Raw genomic sequence first — 25,318 nt, 5'->3', positions numbered from 1 at the left:
TACTGTTTTTCATGCATATTTTCTAACATTGCTTTGCGTTGAAAACTTAAAGAAAAATATCTATCTAATCTGTTTACCTCTCTATCATCTATCTATTGGTATTATGTAGTTTTCCCACTCTTCATTTATTTCTTACCTTTCATTATCAGTTCTTACTTTCTATTTTGATCTGATTTGATTTTTGAGATAGTTTCTTATTTATCATTGCTTTCCACTTTTTTTTAATATATGGATAAAAGTATATTTCTCCTTTTTTTAAGAAGATTTTATTTATTTATTTGAAAGTGAGAGAGAAACCATGAGTGGGGAGGGGGGCAGAGGAAGAGGGAGAGGGACAAGCAAGACTCCCTGCGGAGCACAGACCCTCCCCCAACACAGGGCTCACCCTGAGATCATGACCTGAGCTAAAGACACTTAACCATCTGAGCCACCCAGGCGCCCCAGATACTGTATGTTTCCTTTTAAGTACTGCTTCAATTGAATTTCCCAGGTTTCAATATGTCCCATTCATTTTAATTTTCTTAGAGTTCTTAACAATCTTTTTATTATTGATTTGCAACTTAATTACATTATTCTGAGAAAATATATATATTTTAAGATTTTATCCATTTATTTGACAGACAGAGATAACAAGTTGGCAGAAAGGCAGGCAGAGAGAGACGGTGAAAAGCAGGCTCCCTGCAGAATAGAGCACCCAGTTCAGGGCCAGATCCCAGGATCCCAAGATCATGACTCAGCTGAAGGCAGAGGCTCAACCCTCTGAGCCTCCCAGGCACCCCCTGAGAAAATATTCTTAAGGAAATAGATTAGGGATGCTACAGCCAGGGAAAGGAGAACACAAGGGGTGAAATGCTATATGTCTGGATAAAGGAATGCAGCACTTGTGAAGGCCACACCTCTGAGATTCACCAAAAGGCTGAGAAGTATTCAGACAAATATAGAATACCCTTCCGCCCCACACCTTACCACTATAACAACAAAGCTGCAGTATAACAATGGTTGCAGCAGAAAGTTGCGAGACACAAACTCTCTAGAAGAGGGAGGATATAGGAAAGAGCCAATGTCAAAATGAAAGATAAAAAACAAAGACACTAGAAGTACTTGAAACCCTGGTATATATAACTATAGAAAACATTAAACAACTTTCAACTGCTAGCCCAATTAACATAAATCCTAATACTAAAGACCTATACCCCAATCTCTACTACTCAATGCAATGTGTGTGTTTTGCAATAAAAATGTTAAAATCTGTGCAAAAAGGCAAGAAAAAATACACTTTGAAGAGACAAAGAAATCATCAGAATGAGACTCAGATATGAGAGAAATTTTGGAATAAGTAAATAGGGAAGTTAAAATAGCTATAATTAAATATGTTAAAAGCTCTAAGGGACAAGTCTGATCATGTAAGAGGAGATGGTAAGTATAGATATAGAAACTCTAAGAAAGAATTCAAAGAAAATTCTAGAAATAAAAAAACAACAACAGCACTGTAATAGAAATGAAGAATGCCTTTGAACAGCTATATACTAGAGTGGGCACAGCTGAGGAAAAATCAGTACTTGAATGTGTGTCAAGAGAAGCCTACCAAACTTAAATGTAAAGAGGAAAACAAAAAGTTAAAACAAAACTCAAGAACTATGGGATGATATTTTTTAAAGATGCCATTCCCTTTTAAACTAGGTAGGATCCATTATTTCTATTGAGAAAACTTATTGTTGCTTTCATTCATATTGTTGCTACATTGAAGATAGTATGACATATTTCTTCACCTATTTACATACCATAATACTGATTGCTTTGGTGTACAGTACAATGGATTTTAACACATGTAACCACCCTAGTCAGAACAGAATAATTTCATCTCTCCAAACATTTTCCATGTGTGATCATAAATACTCATCTTCATCTTACTCTTAATCTTAAATCCTTTAATTTATTTCCCGAAGAATCAAGTTTTAAGTTCATATATAAATTTATTTACTGACTAAATATATAAAAATGTTTATCTTTATTTCATATCTCTTTTTTTATTCATAATGCAGCAATACCACACTGGTAATAATTGAGGTCAGTGGAGGAGATTTCAAATATGCCAGAAGATACAGTGTTCCTAGTTATTGTAAGATTTTTTTTCTGTTGCTTTTCTCTTGGTCCTGAATCCTGATTTCAATGTTCTCATCTGAACCTTATTCCTAGACTTTCTAATCAGTGTATTTTAAGGTTTTCATATCAGATTGGTTGACCTCTTCTTTCTTTACCTTATTCTTCAGGTGGAATAACAACTCTGCACATAATCCCTAAGATTATGATGCCAGCTAAAATATGGCACCTACTGCTAGTCATATCCCCAAAAGTGTTCACCCCTATCTGTGACAGTAGAACTAGGACAGTGAACCTTAAACATAGTCTGACTCTTTGTGGCTACTTTATCTTAACATTTGGTGAGAGCCGATGCTAACACTTAAGAGTTCTGAGCTATTTAAAATAATATTATCTTCAAGATATTTATAATAGGATTTCCTTATATTATCCTTGCCTTGGAAGATTTATTTTTTTCAGAAGGATTTTACCAAGGTTATATCAACACAGAAGTAAGGATTTTGTAATATCAGTCTTGGTAATTTGTAGAAGATTCATCTTAAGCATTCCTTGGCCAGTGTGGTAAACAAACTTTTCAACTGATACATAAAGTAAAACATTGAAGTTTAGAGAATACTTCTAATATTATAATTAACATTTGCATAACCATGTTTTGCCCTAAAACCCAAATTGGTTCATTTACATATTTCTATTCAGTTGCCAGTGATTGTCATACCAAGAAGGACAAAGTAAAAAAAAAAAAAGAGAGAGAGAGAGAGAAATTATATTAATCTTATTATTCTTATTATTTTTATTTTTACATGAATATTTTAATGAAAAAATTAACTAATTCTTATCTACTTTGTTGTATCCTCCCATATAAACTATATTATTTTGAGTAAAATCATATTTTTATGAGTTAGCACGAAATGTGAAATTAAAGCACTTAATAGTACTAAATTCTTAGAGAGAATTCAGTACAGAGAAACTAAATGTCCCTCCACAACTTCTCATGTAGATATAAAGGAAAAGCATAAAATGATGTAGGCACTTGAAAGCCATAGATAATAATCAGGGATTCAGTTTGTGGGACATGAACTATTTCCTAATATTTTTTAGTGTTAAAAAATAGAAAAATATATTTATTTTATATTGTAAGCCCAAATGTTGTCATTGTCCAAGAAAATGGTCTCTTAAGTGAAGTAAGAAAATAATGATTTTATATTGACATATGTTTACTCCAGATCATTTATTTGAAAATGCTTTTTAGTGGGTCAAGCAAGCTAGTACAAATACACCATTAGCTCTTAAATACTTCAGCAACTGTAGATAGCTAAAGTGTAACATGTGTTTTTTTTTTTTTTTTTTGTAGAATTTAAGGTAGAATATTTACTAAAGGATCCCATTTACACTAAATGATGATGCAAAGTAATATAGACCAGTATGATTCTAATTACAGGGATTTTTACATAACAATGCCTTAATTTTACATAATGAATCTAGTCTTATTTTTTAAAGAAAACTATTTTTTTTTTAAGATTTTGTTAATTTATTTGCCAGGGAGAGAGAGGTCACAAGTAGGCAGAGAGTCAGGCAGAGAGAGACAAGGAAGCAGGCTCCCTGCTGAGCAGAGAGCCTGATGTGGGCCTTGATTCCAAGACCCTGAGATCATGACCTGAGCCGAAGGCAGAGGCTTAACCCACTGAGCCACCCAGGCACCCAAGAAAATTGTTTTAAATATTGAATTTCTTTTAAAATAATTTATTTAGTAAATACTTTAAACTTTTCTGTTGTAAACTAGTTTATTTCTTGGGCTAGGCTCTTTTTAATATATGCCTACAGAGTAGTTTTGAACTTGTTTTTTCAGGGGAAGTTTCAAGACCAAATCCAGTATATGTTAATTTCTATGGTAGGGGTTCTGACATAACCATATAGCAAAAATTAAGAACTCTCCATACACTTTCATAATTTAAGCTTGTGTTTTAAATCGTTCTTTAGTGCCTCTTTTTCCACCCATGGCTTGGATGGGACAGTTTAGAAAGAAATATTTCTAGGTCTTGTTTCACAGAAAATACATTTTTTTTATGTTTTATGTTTTCTAGCTTTTGGCAAGGGGCATAGCTTTCAACCTCTGCCAACATGTTTTTAAATATTTTGATAGATATTAACAACAGAAACCCTAGACCATAGTACAGTGGATTTGAAAAAAAAAAGGAGAGAGAGAGAAATTAATTCTCATTTGTATTATAATCTGCTACACACACATAAACTCTATGTTTCTAAAAATAAAACTTACCTTTGTTATAGGAGATTCATTCTGATTAATGCTACTTAAAGTTCTTCATGTATAATTTCCAAAAGGTGAACAAAAATAGCACTCATTCAAATATAAAATAGTCATACTTCAATGATTTTAATTACCCTACTAATAAGGAGCTAGTAAGCAATTAAAGCAGGTTTAGGGGCATCTGGGTGGCTCAGTTAGTTGAGCATCTGCTTTCAGCTCAGGTCATGATCTTGTGGGTCTTGGGATGGAGCCCCATGTTGGGCTCCCTGCTCAGTGCAGATCCTGCTTCTCCCTCTCCTTCTGCTCCTCCCCAACTCCTGTGTGTGCACACACGAGCAAGCTCTCTCTCTCTCTCAAATAAGTCTTAAAAAAAAGATGGGATTAAACAAGAATTTTAGAAACTATGAATATGAATTTTTATAAAGGAATGTCAGGATAGAATCACAGGGTAAGATACAAACTGATCAGTGACCTACATGACAACAAAGTATAACTCTTGGTGCATTATATCTAATGAAATCAATGATTCCCATATTTTCCAAATAAAAATCTACAAATTAACTTCTACCCCAAATTTCTATTAGAAAATAGACTCGTCAATAAAACCTCAAAAACTTCAATCCAAGCACTACAGTGAGGGTCATCTACTTATTTTTTTTTTATACTTAGTTCTACTATTTGTATTTTTTTTTTCCTGATAAAACCCACCAGCTTGATTTCAGTAATCACTGATAGGTCACCATCCTTGAGTTAAAAAAAAAAAAAGTACCTGAAACTTTAATCATATCTGATACTTGGGTGTTCTATAATTTTGCTCTTGCTTACCTCACAATTTTTGCCTTTAATCTTCAACTCTAGAAGTTAAGGATTCTCTTTCTCTCTCTCTTTCTCTCCCTCTCTGTGTGTATGACAAGGTATTTTTTCAAGGTTTACCTAAAATTTCTATGTATTTTCTTTTGCTGTGTTTTTAATATGCCTGGGAGGGGGCCATTCTGTATAAACAATCTGTCATATGGCAGGATTTCCTAGCTATCACTTTTCCACATTTCAGGTTAATTGCTTCAAATTTCACAGCACAATTGAACACAGAAGATCACTGAACACAGTGATCTGTGTTCAAAAAAAAAAAAAAAACCTTGTTCCTGAGAATACACTTTTTGCTATTTTAAAAATTCAGTCCTTTCCTCTTTTCACTTTTTTTTTTAAATGGAGAAAAATGTAGTCATGTTTTATATTTAATCAAACTAGGAAAAATATTAAGGTTAGTAAAGGACATCTTGTATCAAATTATTTTTTATGTGTACTTTTAAAATTTCTTTAACCAGAAATATCTTGTTTCTGGTTAAAGAAAATAGATTTACAAATAAGTATTATAAATGGAAAAATTCAATGAGATTATTTGAAATGAAATACATATTTGACTATTTCATGTGCTCTCAAAAATAACTTTGTACGATTTTGACCAATATGACATCCTTATTGCAGTAGAATTAGTATTTTACACCTTCACTAAATATACAAAACCCAATTAAAAAACAAACAAACAAACTACACTAGCCTTACTTGAATGTACCTACCAACAGTAGTTTCTCTTGTTGACAAATAATGTGAATCACCAATAAAACTCTTTATCAACTTTTTACAAAATATATGAGACAGAAAATTGTAAAGATAAGCAGTAAGGTGACTTGTTGGTAAGGAAAAAGTTTAACATATGCTGATCTCTGCCTGTCATATAAAGGAAATGAGTTGCTTTAGGATTCAAATCATTTAATATGTTGTTTTGCAAAACATTGCAAATTCTTTAGTCTAAACATCTGTCTTTCAATACCTAAGGCAAAGTAGTGTGTTTTTCAAAAACAAGCTTTTATTATGTAAGGATTGCTAGACTTATTAAAGGAGATAGAAGGCCAAGGTATTTGTTTTTCATTTTCAAATAGATATTTAAACTTACTAGGTAAGACAAGAATTCTCTTTTTATTCCATTATCATTTATAAAGTATCACACTGATAGCCTGTGTGACACTTTGTTACCGTTCACTGTCTTTGCACTGTCAGGTTGGGAACAAGGCTTAGCAAAGTCACCAAAAGTCATAAATGACCACCATCACATATGGAAAAGTTTGCTAGAAGCATTTGGATAAACATATGAGTTGAATCTTTAATGTCATTTTTATTAACCTTAAGGTGCTTACAAAAATCAACGTTTTTTCTTCCAAAAATAAGGAGGAAAGAAATCGATCCTCATTTTTCAGGATTTTGATAAAATTCATTGTCATCATGGCGGAGGGCAAAATCCTTTCCAAGAAGTTATTTATACAATTGTCCTTTAAGCCATCAATATTTTACCTAAATACTTCAACTCTGTCTTGAAAACAAGTACCATCTGTTGGCATCTTGTCATTTTGCTGCCACCTATTTGTCTTTCTTCCAGTATATGCTAAGTAGTCCATTATTTATATAATGAGAGGCCACTTCTACAATAGAATAAATAATATAGTCATTCTAATTGCATCAACTTTTAGGACTTTTTTTTTTTAAGATTTTATTTATTTATTTGACAGAGAGAGATCACAAGTAGGCAGAGAGGCAGGCAGAGAGAGAGAGAGAAGAGGAACAGGCTCCCTGCTGAGCAGAGAGCCCAATGCGGGACTCGATCCCAGGACCCTGAGATCATGACCTGAGCCGAAGGCAGCGGCTTAATCCACTGAGCCACCCAGGTGCCCTCTTTTAGGACTTTTTAAATTTCTTTTTAATCTCTGTGAAATTAGAAAGGTAAGTATGGATTTATCAAAACAATGAAAAACAGTTACAGCCCAAGATATGCATTATAGATGTATTAGGATAAATCATTGCAGTTCTTGACTTCAACTATAACATGGGGGAACATTTTTTTTTTCTCAAAATAAGACAATCAGTATTATTTGTTAATTTTTAATAATGCTATGAAACCGAAAATTTATATTTATGAAGAATGTACTTATGCCTTGACTAATTTCTATCTTTAGAGATTATTACTGTCTTATAAGAACAGAAAGAAACAAGCTAAGTTACATTTATTTTAGCCATTTAACTGGCTGGGGAAAATAATATGCTAATTGACCATTAGTAGTAAACACTGTCTTGTTTATTAATTTCTGGATTTATAGCTTCATAAAATAGTCTTTATACTTAGTACTACAACCTACACTTTTAATCTAATGGATGGAAAGCATTATTTGTTACCAATGTAAAATTCTACTATTATAAATGTTCCCAAATATTATGCCCATAAGAACCTTTGTCTGAATCCATCTCCCCTTCTATCTTATTGAGGAGAGCCTTAATTTGCAAAAGAAAGAGCAAAAACAAAAGCTGAAACTGTAGCCTCAGTGCAGAGTAGAAATCTACTGCAGCTGGGAAAGGGGGAGGAATCTATGCTAGGTTCTACATGTGTTAAAGGTGGAGGGACAATAATGTCTGTGAAAGCCATACACTTGATAATTGGATTCACAGTACCTAGGAAGCCTAAGGTCCGAATGGACCACCAAAGAAAATCCCATCCCTTTCCTCCTCTTGGCCAAAATATAATCCTAATGAACTTTTTAAAAAAATTTGTAAAAGATTTTATTTATTTACTTAACAGAGAGAGAAATCACAAGTAGGCAGAGAGGCAGGCAGAGAGAGAGAGGGGGAAGCAGTCTCTCTGCTGAGCAGAGAGCCCGATGTAGGGCTTGATCTCAGGACCTGAGATCATAACCTGAGCTGAAGGCAGTGGCTTAACCCACTAAGCTACCCAGACGCCCCCCAATCCTAATTAATAAGACTAGAAACAGTATCTTTCTGAGGAGTGACAGAGATGTAAGACCCTAACCTAAATGAAGAGACAATTACAATGAACTAATTACTAGGAATATCTGAAATAAGTGTAGTGCGTTTTTATTTTTGTTTTTATTTTTATGTTTCTTTAAAGATTTATTTATTTATTTTAGAGACACAGAGAGAGAGTGCATGAGCAGGGGGAGGGGCAGAGAAGAGAGAGAGAGAAGCAGGCTCCCCATTGAGCGCAGAACCAATCATGCAGGCCTCCATCTCAGGGCCCTGAGATCATGACCTAAGCTAAAATGAAGAGTTGGATGTTTAACCCACTGAGCCACACAGACATCCCTTGCATGTTGTCGTAGCAATGAATAGGGAAATGAAGACAATAAGTATAGAAAGTAATATTTGAGAATATAAGATTCTTAGACTATGTGTGAAGCAGGTTAATACTAGTCTGTAGTTTTCATGACAATTTGTTTCTGGTATTAGAGTAATATCAGCCTCATAAAATAAGTTAGGAAGTTATCTGTCTGCTTCTACTTTCTATAAGAAATGATGGAAATTGAAACTAGCATTGGAACAAATAAAATATATATTATGAATCTTGTTTAAAGCTAGCCTTGGAACAAATGAAATATATACTATGATTCCTAAGGCAACCAAAAAAGTGTTTAACTATAGGTATAAATAATCAATAAAGGAGATAATTAGAGTAATAAAATTAATCAATTAAGTCTAGATAAGGCAGAAACATAGGAAAAGAAAACAGAAAAAATGGAATAGAATGCTGGAAAGATGATCTCTTTAAAAGTAATTAGGTTAGCATATCAGTGAAAGAAGTTGTAAGAAGCAATACTCAAACACATTCTACTTACAAGAAACCCATTTAAAATAGAAATATGTAGATAAGTTGAAAAAATAAAAGGATAGAAAAATACAATATACCTTGTATCTATTAAAGATACGGAATTGGGACCCCTGGGTGGATCTATTGTTTAAGTGTCTGTCTTGAGTGACTTAATGAGACAAGAAAAATAACTAAAATGTATCTATATTGGAAAGAAGAAACAAAACTTTTTTTTTTTTTTTAATTTCCAGATGGCATTGTTGGCTATGTAGAAAACCTCAAAGACTCCAAAAATCTCCTAGAACTATTAGCAAGTATCACAAGGGAGAAGGGTAAAAGTATCAATATAAAAGTAAATTTTCTTATATAGCAGCATGAAAAACAAAATCTTACATTTAAAAAATGCCATTTACATAGCAACAATAACAAAAATGCAATATTTAGGTTTTAGCCTAACAAGTTGTGTATAGGTTTTATACATGGAAGACTATAAAACACTGATAAAAAAAAAACATAAGTGATGTAAATGAAGAAATACCCATGTATATTCATGTATATGGATTAGAAGATTCAATTTTATTAAGATTTCAGTTCCTCCCAATTTGGTCTATAAAGTCAAGGTAATCTCAATCAAAACCCCAGCTGGCTAGTTATAGGTACTAATATTTATATGAGAAGGCAAAACAATGCGAACAGCCAGAACCATTCTACATAAAGAAGGATAAGAGAGAAGAAGGAGGAAGAAGGAGAAGAGGAAGAAGAACAGAGTTGGAGTATTCACAATACCTGAATAATGGAATTATTATAAATCCGTAGTAATTGAGGCAATGTATTGGGAAATAATAGACCTATAAGTGAATGGAACAGATGAAGAGCACAAAAATAGATGTACACAAACAGAGTCAACTGATTTTAGACCAGATTGCGATTGTCAGTTCAACAGAGGTACGATAGTCTTTTCAATACATTTTTCTGAAACATTTAGAAGATTGTATGTAAAAATTAATAATAATAATATGAATAAATAAATAAATAAATTCTTCATAACCTCACATTTTATACAAAATTAAACTCAAAATTTCCTAAGATTTGTATCTAAAATTTAAAACTAGGGCGCCTGGGTGGCTCAGTGGGTTAAGCCTCTGCCTTCGGCTCAGGTCATGATCTCAGGGTACTGGGATCGAGGCCCGCATCGGGCTCTCTGCTCAGCAGGGAGTCTACTTCTCACTCTCTCTGCCTGCCTCTCTGCCTACTTGTGATCTCTGTCTGTCAAATAAATAAATAAAATCTTTAAAAATAAATAAATAAAAATAAAATAAAATAAAATTTAAAACTATAGCCTATCTAGCCTTTACTGATATGTCTAGGGAGAAATTGCAGCACCTAAGGTCTAAGAGGTTGCTGGCTATGTTCTTCTCAAGGATTTTGATGTATTCTTGTCTCACATTGAGGTCTTTTATCCACTTTATATCTATTTTTGTGTATGGTATAAGGAAATGGTCCAGTTTCATTCTTGTGCATGTGGTTGTCCAATTTTCCCAACATCATTTGTTGAAGAGACTACCTTTTTTCCATTGGATATTCTGCCCTGCTTTGTCAAAAATTAGTTGACCATAGAGTTGAGAGTCCATTTCTGAGTTCTCTATTTTGTTCCATTCATCTATGTGTCTATTTTTGTACCAGTACCATACTGTCTTGATGATTATAACTTTGTTATAGAGCTTGAAGTCTAGCATTGTGATGCCAGCAGCTTTGGTTTTCTTTTTCAACATTCCTCCGGCTATTCGGGGTCTTTCCTGGTTCCATACAAATTTTAGGATTATTGATGAAATGAAAGCATAAAAAAGTGCTTAACATCACTGGGCACCAGGGAAATACAAATCAAAACCCTAATGAGATACCACCTCACACCAGTCAGAATGGCTAAAATTAACAAGTTAGGAAATGACATCTTGGCAAGGATGCAGAGAAAGGGGAACCCTCCTATACTGTTGGTGGGAATACAAGCTGGTACAACCACTTTGAAAACAGTATGGATGTTCCTCAAAAAGCTGAAAATAGAGATACCCTATGACATAGCAATTGAACTACAATTTACCCCCAAAATATAAATATAGTGTTCCAAAGGGGCACGTGCACCCAAATGTTTATAGCAGCAATGTCCACAATAGCCAAACTATGGAAAGAGCCCAGAGGTCCTCAACAGATGAGTGGATAAAGATGAGGCAGAGAAAGAAAGAGAGAGAGAGAGAGAGAGAGAGAGAGAGTGTGTGTGTGTGTGTGTGTGTGTGTGTGTGTAGTGGAATATTATGCAGTCATCAAAAAGAATGAAATCCTGCCATTTGCATGACATGGATGGAACTAGAGGGTATTATGCTAAGGGAAATAAGCAAATCAGAGAAAGACAATTATCATGTGAGCTCACTGATACATGGAGTTTGAGAAACAAGACAAAGGATCATAGGGGAAGAGAGGAAAAAGTGAAACAAGATGAAACCAGAGAAGGAGAAAAACCATAAGAAACTCTTAATCTCAGGAAGCAAACTGAGGGTTGCAGGAGTGGAGGAGTGGGGAGTGATGGTGTGGCTGGGTGATGGGCTTTGGGGAGGGTGTGTGTTGTGGTGGGTGCTGTGTATTGCGTAGGTCTCATAAATCACAGACCTGTACCCCTAAAACCAACAGAACAAAACAAAACAAAAACAACTATAGCAGATCTAGAAGAAAACGAAGGAGAAAATCTAGTCTTATTAAAATTGAAAATTTCTGTTTTGTAAAAGACCATTAGTGGAATGAGAAGACAAGCCATAGAAAGAAAAAAAATATATTTGAAAAACTTATCATATGATATGATATATATCATATCCAATATATACCAGAAAATCCTGAAAATTAGTAAGTAAGACAACCCAATAAAAAAAATTAGGCAAACAGTATAAAAAGACAATTCATCAAAGAAGGTACACAAGTAAAAAATAAGCATATGAAAAGATGTTTAACTTCTGTCTACGCTGAGGCTTCCATAACAAAATACCATAGACAAAATAGCTTAAAGAAGATAAATTTATTTCTCACTGTTCTGGAGCCTGGGGAGTCCAAGATAAAGATGTTGGTAGATGTGGTTCCTAATGAGAGCTCCCTTCTGGCTTATAGATAACATGAATTCACGTTCAGCTTAATATAGATATAGATATATAGATAGACATGTGATTCATAGATTATAGAGAGATAGATAGGTAGATACATACCTACATACATATACATAGGTTAGTCTGCATAAAATACTTTCTTGCTCTGCCATTTGAAAGGGCTTAAAAGCAAAGACACCCCAGTAGCAACAAGTAGACCCACCACCCAGATATTGCTTTTCTATGTATAATAGGTCTCATTAATGAAATAGCATATTCTAATGTTGGCTAGGTAATATAGAAGATGAACCTGGAGCCTCTTGCAGTGCCAGAAAGTGAAGGAATGCTGAAAAAAAAATGAAAGTGGTCATGTCAAAACAATATAACAACCTATCTGAAGGCGCTTTTAGTAATCAAATCTGGTACAAGTACAGCAACAAAATAATTGATAATATTGGATTTTTTAAATAAAATTTTATTTAGTTAAGAGACAGAAAGTACATAAGCAAGGGGAACAGCAGAGGGAGAGAGAGAGATAAACAGACTCTTTGCTGTCAGGGGAGACTGATTTGGGGCTCCCTGGGATCATGACCTGAGCCAAGGGCAGCCACTTAACTGACTGAGCCACCCCAGTGCCCCAGTAATATTGGACTTTAACCCAAAGAAGAAATACTCATGGGACCATCCTTTGAAAAGCAGAATGTAAGATGCTCCCCAAAAGAAGGTATTTGCTATGGTGAGTGCTATGAAGTGTGTAAACCTGGTGATTCACAGACTTGCATCCCTGGGTCTGATAATACATTATATGTTAATAAAAAAAATTAAAAATTAAAAAAAAAAGATGCTCCCCAAGATTGTCAGTCCTCTTGGTGCACATACCCTATATAATTTCTAGGATAGTGACTATAATGGATATCCCTCCCATGACTAAGCCATGTTATATGGTAACATTGACCTTAAGAAAGGGAGATTATCCAAATAGGATAATCTGCCTAAAAGAAAGCAAACATTCATGCCATGACTTGCCTACTGAGGATCATGTCAGCAGGATCTGAGAGTGGTCTCTAGATGAGAGTAGCTTCCACATGACAACCAGCAAAGAAAGGGAGATCTTCATTTTACAACCACAGAAATTGGATTCTTGTAACTAGAAGAATGAGTTTGGAAATGTTTTTGTTTGTTTGTTTTTCCTCTTGTTTCAAGGAGAATCTAGTCTGGTTGACATCTTGATTTTGAACTTGCAATCAAGTCTCTAGATAGAGAACCTAGTCACACCTTGCCAGAGTTCTGGCCTACAGAACCATGAGTCAATAAATGTATGTTGTTCTAAACTGTTAAATTTGTAGTCATTTTCTATTATAACATAGAATTTCTATTATGACATAGTCAATTTCTATTATAACATAGTTTCTATTGTAACATAAAATTATTGTAGTGTTATATAAATAAAAGTGATTGAATAAATGATTGAATGAATGGGAGAGAAGAAATAAATCATCCTAACATAATTCTGAATCATAAATGTAGAAGGAATGTAGGAAGTAGAAAATCACCATCACAAAAATAATTGCTATATACAATATCCATTGAATGATAAAATTAGCATGTTAAACTTTGAGGAAAAACAGACTATTTGCATACCTTCAAGTTATCTCCTCTGAGTTACTTATTAATTACTATAATGATTGTAACATATGTCTTTAGTCTTTGATGCTCCGCCCTTCAATATATGGAGTTTACTTTCCTTCCCTTTGAGTGTAGACTTGTTTCAACACCTAAGTTGTTACAACAACACAGTATGAAAAAGAAAAATAGTAATTTTACTGTAGAGAAACTTGTCAGACATCATCTTACCCAAATAAGATTAATGTCATGAATCATAAACCAGGCTGATATTGCATTCCTCCTGATTTGAGGAGATGAAGAGAGCATCCTTTAGTATTCTCCAGCACTCTGAACTCCGTTAATAATCATGAGAAAATACCTCAACAAACTTAAAGTCATATGGGGCTCTGACCCTTGATGTGAAGGAAGAGTGGCTCTGATCACTATCTCTTCCAGTGATTCAGATGGGTAACTGTGCACTCCATTACCACAAATTGGGGCTCTGAAAATTCAGAAGTAGTGGCCCTCATAGAGGGGTGCACTCTTGTCAGAAGACCAAAAAAAAAAAAAAAATGGTATCAGTGGATTACCTGCTATAGGTACTGTCAAAACATTTTAAACTTTGCCCAGGTACAGGCAGGTGGAAAAAAGGAGTCAGCAAACTTGCGAAGAAGGAGGTGGAGCTGCTTTTACACCATGGGGACAAGAAGAAATATGTGTGCAACCCAGGTAATCCACTTAAGTGTCTCTTGGTGCTCCCATGATGTATTTTAACTGTGAGGGGACTTACACAGCAACCTGACCTGAACAGGTGATCATTTTTCAGATTTCAGCAAATGGAGGCTTAGAACACAGACCAGAATGGCCCACCCAAGAGACACTTCACATTAAAGGGAAGTTAGAATGGATATTGGTTGGGGGAGATGATCAATACCAAATATAGCACAGAGATCTGCTGAAGTGATGGGAACCGTAATTCAAGCAAAAAGGCACATGGAACCCATGGAAGAACTATATTTACTGCTTTTATTTTATTTGTTAAAGATTGTGTATATTTAAGGTGCACAAAGTTACTTTCTTTATATATGAATAACTATTATAATCAAGCTGATTAAATATCACCTGACAGTTGTCATTTTTCTTGTGTGTGTGTGTGTGTGATGAAAGTACATGAAACCTACTCTTTTTGCAAGTTTCCAGTTATTAGTAACTATGGCCATCATGTTGTATATTATTAGATTCCTAGATTTATTCATCCTATATAACTGTGACTTTGTACCTCTGACCAACATCTTCCTATTTGCTCTACTTCCCCCAACCTGGAAACCAACATGCTACTCTGCTTCTAGGTATTCACCTTTTTAAAATTTTCCAGAAATATGTGAGATCATGCAGTTTTCTCCTTTATGTGTCTGCCTTATTTCACTTAGTGTAGTGTCCTCCAGGTTTATCCATGTTCTCACAAATGACAGGATCTCCTTATTTTTGAGACTGAATAATATTCCATCATATATACGTGCTACGTTTTTTTGAAAGTTCAGATATATCTCTAAGGTACTGGTTTCATTTCTTTTGGGTATATACATGACAGAGGGATTGTTAGGTCGTGCTAACTTCATTTTTAATTTTTTGAAGATCCTCCATACTGTTTTCCACAGTGCCATCACCAATTTACATTAGCACCAGCAGTGTATAAGGGGTTGCCTTTTCTCCATGTTCTTGCCAACACTTGTTTTACTTTTTTTATCTTTCTGATAATCATTTGATAGGTGTGAGGTGATATCTCATTTTAATTTGCATTTCCTTCATGATTAGTAATATTGAGCAGCTTTTCATATGTCTGTTGGTATTTGGAAAATGTCTGTCTCGATTCTTTGCCCATTTTTAAAATCATGCTATTTATCTATTTATGCTATTTATGTATCTATCTATATAGCTTATTTATTTATCTATTTAGTTATCCCATTATCTGTCTACCTATCTGTTTATTTATTTTGGTGTTGAATTATATGAATTCCTTATATATTTTGGATATTATCCCCTTGTTGGACATATGGCTTGCAAATATTTTCTCCCATTTCATAAGTTATGTTTTCACTTTGTTGATTGTTTCCTTTGTTGTGCAGCAGCTTTTTATTTTATTTTATTAAAGATTTATTTTATTTGAAAGATAAAAAGAGTGAGTGCTTGAGTAGGGGAAGGGTAGAGGGAGAAAATCTTTCAAGTAGACTCCCTGCTGAACATGGAGCCTGACTCAGGGCTCAATCCCACAACCCATGAGATCATGACGTGAGCCAAAATCAAGAGTCAGCCTCTTAACCAACTGAGGCATCAAGGTCCTCCAGCGTGCAGAAGCTTTTTAGTTTGATGTAGTCCCACTTGTCTTTTTTTCTTTTGTCGCCTAAACTTTTGTGTAATATCCCAAAAAATCATTGCTAAGGTCAATGTCAAGTTGCTTTTTCTTTATGTTTTCTTCTAGAAGTTTAATAGTTTCAGGCCTTATGTTGAGAACTTTAATCCATTTTTTTTTTTTTAATTCAGGTATAGTTGACACACAATGTTATATTAGTTTCAGGTATGCAATGTAGTGAATCAACACTTCTGGATATTATGCTATGCCCATCACAAGTGTAGCTACCATCTGTCACTTGACAGGTGACAATACTATTAAATACAGTGGTATTTAATACCACTGTATTTAATACTATTAAAATACCATTGACTGTATTCCCTATGCTATACCTTTTATTCCCATAAGTTCATTCAATAACTGGAAACTTGCATCTCCTCCTTCCCATCTCCCATTTTGCCTCTTCCCTCCCCGTCCTCTATCAGTTGGCAACTATCAGTTGAAATACTTCTCCGTATTTATAGGTCTGTTTCTGCTTTTTGTTTGCTTATTCATTGGTTTTGTATTTTAGATTGTACATATAAATGAAATCAGATGGTATTTGTCTCTCTCTCTCTGACTTATTTCACTTCACATAATATCCTGTCGGTCCATCCATGTTGCAAATGGCAAGATCTCATCCTTTTTATGGCAGAGTAATATCCGTGTGTGTGTGTGTGTGTGTGTGTGTGTGTGTGTGTGTGTGTGTATCTCATATCTTTATCCATTCATCAATGGATGGACAATTTGTATTGCTTCTATATCTTGGCTATTGTAAGTAATGCTTCAATAATCATTAGGGTGCATATATCTCTTTGCATTAGTGTTTTACTTTTCTTTAATCCATTTAGAATTGATCTTTGTGTATGATGTAAGATAAACATGCTTCTTTTACTTTTTGCCAATATTTCTATTTAGTTTTTTATATTTACCTCAATGATTTATAGGACTTGCTTACATATTCTTGATAATAAGCTTTTTGAAAAAATGTGTGATAAATATTTTCTCCTTTGTGGCTTATGATCTTACTTTTTAAATAATGTTTTTTGATGGATGTAAAAATTTAATCAACATAAATATATTAATCTTTTCATAAATAGTTAATGATTTATTTACCTTATTTAAGATCAGCTTCCTGGCCTTGCCTACCTATATCTCATCAGGGCATTTTTAGCTTCTTGGAACCAACAAATACATTCTGCTCACTTGCTTACACCCACAGATACCCCTGCAAGAGGCTTTGAGCACTCCAGTCCTAATCTGCAGTTTCTTATGTGCCAGTGTTGGCTTACTGACTTTAGACCAGCCCTGGGCAACTCAACAAATTTCTCCTCCATCCTGTGAGCTGCAACCATACCTACTCTTGCCATCGGAATCCCAACCTTGAGGGACTCTGCCAAATTTATTCTTTTCTTGAATAATCTCTTTTGGACCTAGATTATTTTTTAGAGTTTTATTTTTTATCTTTTTATAAGTAATCACTTGTTATAATTAATAATTACCGATATTTAACTCTCTTCCTCAAATTATTATGTGATTTTATCATCCTAATTGGACCCTAACTGATACATACTGTTCATATGTTCATACATGCTCTTCATATGATACTATATATAATCTTTAATATTCACTGAAAACATTAATAAATATTGTTCTTCTTTTAAATCACTTTTATTCATATCTTTATATTATAACCTATTATTTTACATTCTTAGTTACTTCTGATGATTCTTAATTTATATATTTATATTTGTATACATTTGCATTACTATGCTAAAGCTTTCAAAATTGATCCTACATAGAACAATAAACTGATTGTAAGGGAGATTTAACCTTTACTATAAATAAGTTATATTTCTTTATAAATTCACTTCTGTAGTAATTTTTTACTACACAAATAATTATATTCCTGGGGCTCCTAGGTGGCTTAGATGGTTAAGTGTCTATCTTCCACTCAGGTCATGATCTCAGTGTCCTGGGGTAGAGCCTTGCATTGTGCTCCCTGTTCAGTGGGGAGCCTGCCTCTCCCTCTCCCCACATCCCACTCACTCATCTTTCTCTCTCTCTCAAATAAATAAATAAATCTCTTAAAATAATTATATTTCCATTTCATATAACTCCTTCTTGCATCATTTTCTTAAGGGGAAAGAATGAAACACACACCATATCAATTTTGTGGGTCATTTTTTTTGGAAAAAAATATTTGTCTTTTCCATATGGAGAGAATGAATTTTGAAAATTAAAAAATGAAATCTCTATCCTATATTTAAAGGGAAAGTTATATTAAACTTAACAAATATTTCTAATCACTTTTTCCTAAAAATCTCAAATATTTCAAATATATAGAAGTTGATAAATATCACTCTAAATCAGTCCTCTAAATTTTGTTAAAACTTTTAGGGCCTCTGGATTTTTTTCCAACTCAGAGTCACCCGATGAATCTCCTGAGAATCCTCAACTAACCAACTGTAGGTTTTTGAAAATATTAATCTGTATTTTGCCTTAAAAAGGTAATTCTGATCTTCCTTGCTGCTCATTAAATTTCAAACCTACCCTATATGCTTTGAAATGCTAAATATTACTAGAACTAAATCCCAAAGAAATGTCAAAACTACTCATTATTATTTTACCTTGATGATATACTTTTATCATTATCTACCAACTTATACACATGTTGGGACAATATTATGATTTTATAAATATGTTATAATAAGTTAATGCTTATTCCTTCAAGTGGTGAACATGACATGAAAAAACTAAACTTATTGTTATTAATGTTATTATGATTCAGAGGCATGCTATGTGTCTTTCCTAAGTGAAAAATAAGTAATTTCTCCAAAAAATCTTAGAAAGGATACGATGATGTTGACAAGATATGACACTTAACCATCTTCAGATCTGCTTCATTAAGTTAACTGAAAAACTGTATATAAATAAATGTTAAGGTTATTAAATATAAGTAATATACTCTAAAAGCCTTGAGCCAATAAATGACATTGTCTCCTTTTTCTATGTTGGATATCTTTTATACTTTCCTTACCTATTTTCACCCATCTTTTTGCATTCATTATTGCTACAATAGAAGTTGAAGATTTATCCTGAAAATGCCTTCCTCAGCTACATCCCATATGTTTTGCTTTATGCCTTCATCTTCTCCTTCCACTGTGTGGATGCCTGTAGGAAGCTGCTCAACCATCTGGCACATGTACAGTTGATTTACAACTGGGCTGAAAAATCTTTATCTCTGTCTTGGATGTCTGGCTTTTGACTCTCGGCTAAGATAAGACAGACCTATGATATGCAGTTTTATATTGAAACTCTGCTGGTGACCCCCAAATCAGTTCCTTACTGATGGTTTGCTACTGGCTCAATCAGTTAAGTCAGTTTTTCTTGATTAAGTGGCCAGAGAGGTATTTCAGACCTTCACTAGGAACTTCTGCTTTGAGTTCTCTCAAATGCAAGCTTCCTCACACAGATGTCCATGGTTTGAAGTGAAGAGAAAGCATCCTCCATTGTTTGTGAATAAAGTCCTCTGAGGAGTTTTTGCATAGAATGTCTCTGGGACCCCTGAAACTTGCCTGCAACTCTTGATGGACCATAGCATTTGCCTTTGAATAAAAGCCTTTAAATAAAAGATGAGTATACTCTGTGAGTGTAATTGAATCTACTCAGATATTCAAACTGGGAAAATCTTTGCATGCACAAACCTGGAAATAAGAAGGATGTAAGAATTCTGGGCTTACTTTTGATTAATGAGCAGAAAAGGCAATAGACACATTCCCCTCATTTGTGTCTTAGATGAATTCAAAATGCATGATATAAGCTTTCTTAGGTCATCCCTAGCAACACTGATCCCAGGTTCCCACAGAAGAAACTAACCTATTCATCTTTTAATTGGGTTCCCTTTCTTCCTTGCTTTGTTCTCTCCCATCTGCCCAGTTCCAGTCTCTGGGATCAACTCCCCAAATGAACTACCTGCTTGCAAAACCTAGACTTAGATTCTGATTTCTGGGATAAACCCAAGTGAATAATAAATTAATAAGTTAATTTTGCTATTTTTCCTATTCTTTTACAATTTTGTGGTATAGTACTCTTACTACCAAATGCTAAATAGATGTAAATCTTTGAAATGAAACTTACGCTGTTATTTCTGTTATGGAATAAATAAGTCACAGGAATAAAATGTACAACATAGGGAATATAGTTAATGGTATTATAACAGCTTTGTAGGGTGATGGATGGTAGCTACACTGGTGGTGAGCCCAGCCCAACACACGGGGAATCACTGTGTTGTATACCTGAAACTAGTGTAAAATTGTTTGTCAACTATACTTCAATAATAAAAAATATATATATATGCTGGGGCACCTGGGTGGCTCAGTAGGTTAAAGCCTCTGCCTTTGGCTTGGGTCATGATCCCAGGGTCCTGGGATCGAGCCCCTCATCAGGCTCTCTGCTCAGCAGGGAGCTTGCTTCCTTATCTCTCATCTCTTTCTGCCTGCCTTTCTGCCTACTTGTGATCTCTGTCTGTCAAATAAATGAATAAAATATTTTTTTTAAAAATCTGCTATTACAGTATGTAACAATTGTTGAGCTCCTGCATAAACCAAAATTCTGTCCATTTCTGTGATAGGAATAATCCTAGATTCAGTACATTATCTTTTCTGTTCTAGCCTCCACTGTTCATTTAAGTGCTCCTGCAATATAATGGAGAATAATTGGTTTAGAAATTGAAATAGAAATCCAAGAATTTGGGCTCCTGGGTGGCTCAGTGGGTTAAGCCTCTGCCTTCAGCTCAGGTCATGATTCCAGGGTCCTGGGATCGAGTCCCGCATTGGGCTCTCTGCTCAGAAGGGAGCCTGCTTCTCTGTCTCCCTCTGCCTGCCTCTCTGCCTACTTGTGATCTCCATCTGTCAAATAAATAAATAAAATTAAATAAAAAAAAAAAAAGAAATCCAAGAATTTTCCTGAATTAGAAAGTCCTGCATCCTCAGAATGAAAAGTACCACCAAATGTTGAGTAGAATTCATTTTAAAGACCAGCATTGATAAACATTACCTTAAAACTGAAATTTGTTAAAGAAAAGAATAAAATTATAAATGTTCAGCAAAAATAGATGACAAATTTCAGTGAAGAATAACCTGAAAATTCTAAAGGGAAATTGAAATTAGACCTTTATGTCTAACAAATTAACCTAAAATAATTTAAAAATAGAGATATGTAGCTTTCCAAAAATTGTAATACTTTTAGGTCTGTTAAATGAAAAAGTTGAAACCCAGGATATGTACAGGAAAATTATAAACAATATATTTCAAAGAGAAAAAAAAGTATTCAAATTGTATAGTAAAATGGAAAAGTATATCAGTAAGATAGTTTGGCCCATCCAAAATATTATGACTCTGATAATGTAATAACAGTAATTTTATATATATTTACATACAGTTATAATTAAAATTTTTTACAAAATACCTTGGAATTTAAGAATGAGCTCTTCAGATGGAAATGAAAATCTGTTCCTAGCTTATCCTATTCAGAACTAAAGATATAAATAAGTTAAGAATTAGCTAAAAACAGACACATTACAAACTTAAAGCTAATGACTAAAATAATATAGTCATCAATTATAAAACATTTAAATCAGAACAGGAATAAAAGGTGGCTCTAGAGTAAAAGGAGAATGATATTAACTCATCATTAAGCTAAGGCACAGAAAGTGTGTACTATACAAGTAATTTCTAGTAAGAACGTAAATTAGAACAGCTACTTTAAGGAGTAATTTAAAATGATCTAATAAATATTTAAATGCTCATACCTTATGACTCAGTAATTCCTGAATATACACTGGAGAAACATTTGTTCACATGCACAAAGGGGCATATACAAGAAAAGGCCTAGGAAGTTTTTGTAATTCAGTCTGATTTAAGCATTCTAAAATTTCATCCAGAGGAAGCAGATAAGTAAATTGGTAACACACGCACACAATGGGACTTCATATAGTACTTAAGTTTCCTCTTTCTTATTCATTTCCTTTATTACTCTGCCTATATAAATATCATAACACATATATATATGTGGGACCCATCATTATTTGAAAAACACTACTTACAGCACATGCACCTTACAGCGACTTAAATAAAACTGAACTATCAATTTGTATAACTTAAAGAGACATTTATCTTTATAAAAAGGGTCTGAGTAAATACACATTAGGGGGGGCACCTGGGTGGCTCAGTGGGTTAAGCCGCTGCCTTCGGCTCAGGTCATGATATCCGGGTCCTGGGATCGAGTCCCGCATCGGGCTCTCTGCTCGGCAGGAAGCCTGCTTCCTCCTCTCTCTCTCTGCCTGCCTCTCTGCCTACTTGTGATCTCTCTCTGTCAAATAAATAAATAAAAATCTTAAAAAAAAAAATACACATTAGGAACTGCCTCTGCTCTCTATGATAGAGCAAAACTAGTTCTCCCGTGCTAAGTGGCCATAAATGATGAGGCAGCTAGAAAGGAGGCAAGACAAAGCAGGAATTTCTGAGTGAAGGGGAACCCAAAGGGACAGTACTGAAATCTGTCATCAAGTTGTTTATTTAAAACTTAGGAGATAATAGTATATTAGGCTCTCACTACAGTAAAATAAATTCTAAGTTTATTTTTGAATCAGTATGAGGTTTACAAAAGCACCTGTATTCATTTGGACTTCAAGCATTTATTTATTCAAAGTACACCCTGTTGTATTTTGCATAAAATTTTAAAAAGAGTCTTGTTCTGATGTTTATTGTTGACATAGTTCATATCCAGAGTAAACACAGGAAAAAAAAAGTGGATCCACATGAATAAAAATAGTTTGACTCTTATTTCTATAACGGAAAAAAAAAGGGATATAACAAACAAATTTAAAATGGTAGTAGATTTAATAGTGGTATTTATAAATGTATTAGAAACTTTAAAACTCAGATTTTTCTGTTTCAGCTCTGAAGCTTTTTTACTTTTAGCCTTTGGGCAGATAGGCAAAGAGAGAGGGAGAGAGAAAGAGAGAGAGAAGAAACTTTGCTTGGCTTACCTGGAAGGAAGAAGGAATGAATATGAATAAAGTTCTGGGACTAGTGGAGCCTTTCCAACCCTCCCACCCCACATTTGTTTTGTTTTGTTTTGTTTTAAATATATATATATATATTTAATTTATTGACAGAGAGAAATCACAAGTAGATGGAAAGGCAGGCAGAGAGAGAGAGAGAGAGGGAAGCAGGCTCCCTGCTGAGCAGAGAGCCCTATGTGGGACTCGATCCCAGAACCCTGAGATCATGACCTGAGCCGAAGGCAGCGGCTTAACCCACTGAGCCACCCAGGCGCCCCCCACCTTTGTTTTTACTCCCTTTTTTTCCTCTTATCATTTTTTCTAGATATTAGGTAGCATTTTATGTTCCCTGAAAGCTTTTCTTACACTTTCTATTAATCATAATCTTTTCCATCAAATTAAATTGTATTCAGTCTAGATGGAGTATTTGAATAAACTGTAAACTCTAGTCCTTCTTGCTTTCTTTTCCTTCTTCTTCTTTTTTTTTTTTTAAGATTTTATTTGTTTATTTGACAGATAGAGATTACAAGTAGGCAGAGAGGCAGGCACAGAGAGAAGGGGAGGCAGGCTCCCTGCCGAGCAGAGAGCCCCGATGCAGGGCTCAATCCCAGGACTCTGGGATCATGACCTGAGCCAAATACAGAGGCTTTAACCCACTGAGCCACCCAGATGCCCCTCCTGCTGCTTTCTTCCACTTGATTTCAAGCTCTCTCCTCTGGAGTAAGATACAAATCTTATTTTCTTGCCATATTCCTTACAGAGGTTCTACTTCTTCTTATCCCTTACAAATGAAATAAAACCTCTGAGCATGTAATTCGAATCTTTTCTTAACTCTTCTTTCTTATTTTCCCTCCTTCTTTCTAACTTTTCCTGCTTCAACCCTGGTGTTTCCATATGTGCTACAGTCTTTTCTCTCTCCTTCTCCCAGTTGGTAGAGGGAATCCATTGCAGCATCTTGGTATAGATCTTAGCACATGCATGTGTGTATGTATACATATGTGTGTGTGTATAAATGTGTGCATATATGTATATAGAGATATACATATATGTGTTTATATATATGTGTGTACATATATATACACACATGTACGTGTGTGTGTGTAAAGGCAAAATGTAAGGGATTATAAATGTTTGTGAAAAGATTACCTTTAAATCATTATAAAGGGGAAAATGTATAAATGAATGACACCTTCCATTCCATACATTTAGTCCTATGAAAAACATTTTTCATCCCCTTCTACAAAGCTTTTCTAAGATATAATACCTGATCTCAACTACATTTGCATCTTAGAAGTTGGTAAAACTATTAAAAATATAATACATTCAAGAAGAGCCATGTAATGATTCAAGCCTTCTCAATAACATGACTGATAGAATTTATTTTAATACGCTTCTTAAAATATATAAAACAGGGAAAATTTGATACTGAAAAATTAGATTTTACTAAGCCTAAATGTTAGTAAGAATGCCTTTTCAAAGATGTATGGCAAAATTCTAGGTGTTGCAGTTATGTCAATACAAAAAATCTAGAATTGACCCAGAAAAAATTGAATTAAAAATAAAATGTTTCAGGGACACCTGGGTGGCTCAGTCAGTTAAGCGACTGCTTTCGGCTCACATCATGATCCCGGGGTCCAGGGATTGAGCCCCACATTGGGCTCCATGCTCAGTGGAAAGCCTGCTTCTCCCTATTTCTTCTGCCTGCCATTCTGCCTACTTGTGCTGCCTGTCAAATACATAAATAAAATCTTAAAAAATAAATAAAAATAAAATGTTTCACAATATAGATTAAAAATAAACATAAACAATAACTCTAAGGTAAAATTATGGTTTTCTTATATTCCTGAAGCAATCATGTCATTAAAGAACTTCATACTCGGGGCACCTGGTTGGCTCAGTGGGTTAAAGCCTCTGTCTTTGGCTCAGTTCATGATTCCAGGGTCCTGGGATCAAGTCCTGCATCAGGGCTCTCTGTTTAGTGGGAAGCCTTCTTCCTCCTCTCTCTGCTTGCCTCTCCACCTATTTGTAATCTCTGTCAAATAAATAAATAAAATCTTTTTAAAAATAAAGAAAGAAAGGAAGAAAGAAAGAAAGAACGAAAGAAATTCATACAAAATAT

This window comes from Mustela erminea, chromosome 1 (assembly GCF_009829155.1).
Source record: "Mustela erminea isolate mMusErm1 chromosome 1, mMusErm1.Pri, whole genome shotgun sequence".
NCBI classification, from domain to species: Eukaryota; Metazoa; Chordata; class Mammalia; order Carnivora; family Mustelidae; genus Mustela; species Mustela erminea.
This window is presented reverse-complemented; position numbering follows the sequence as displayed.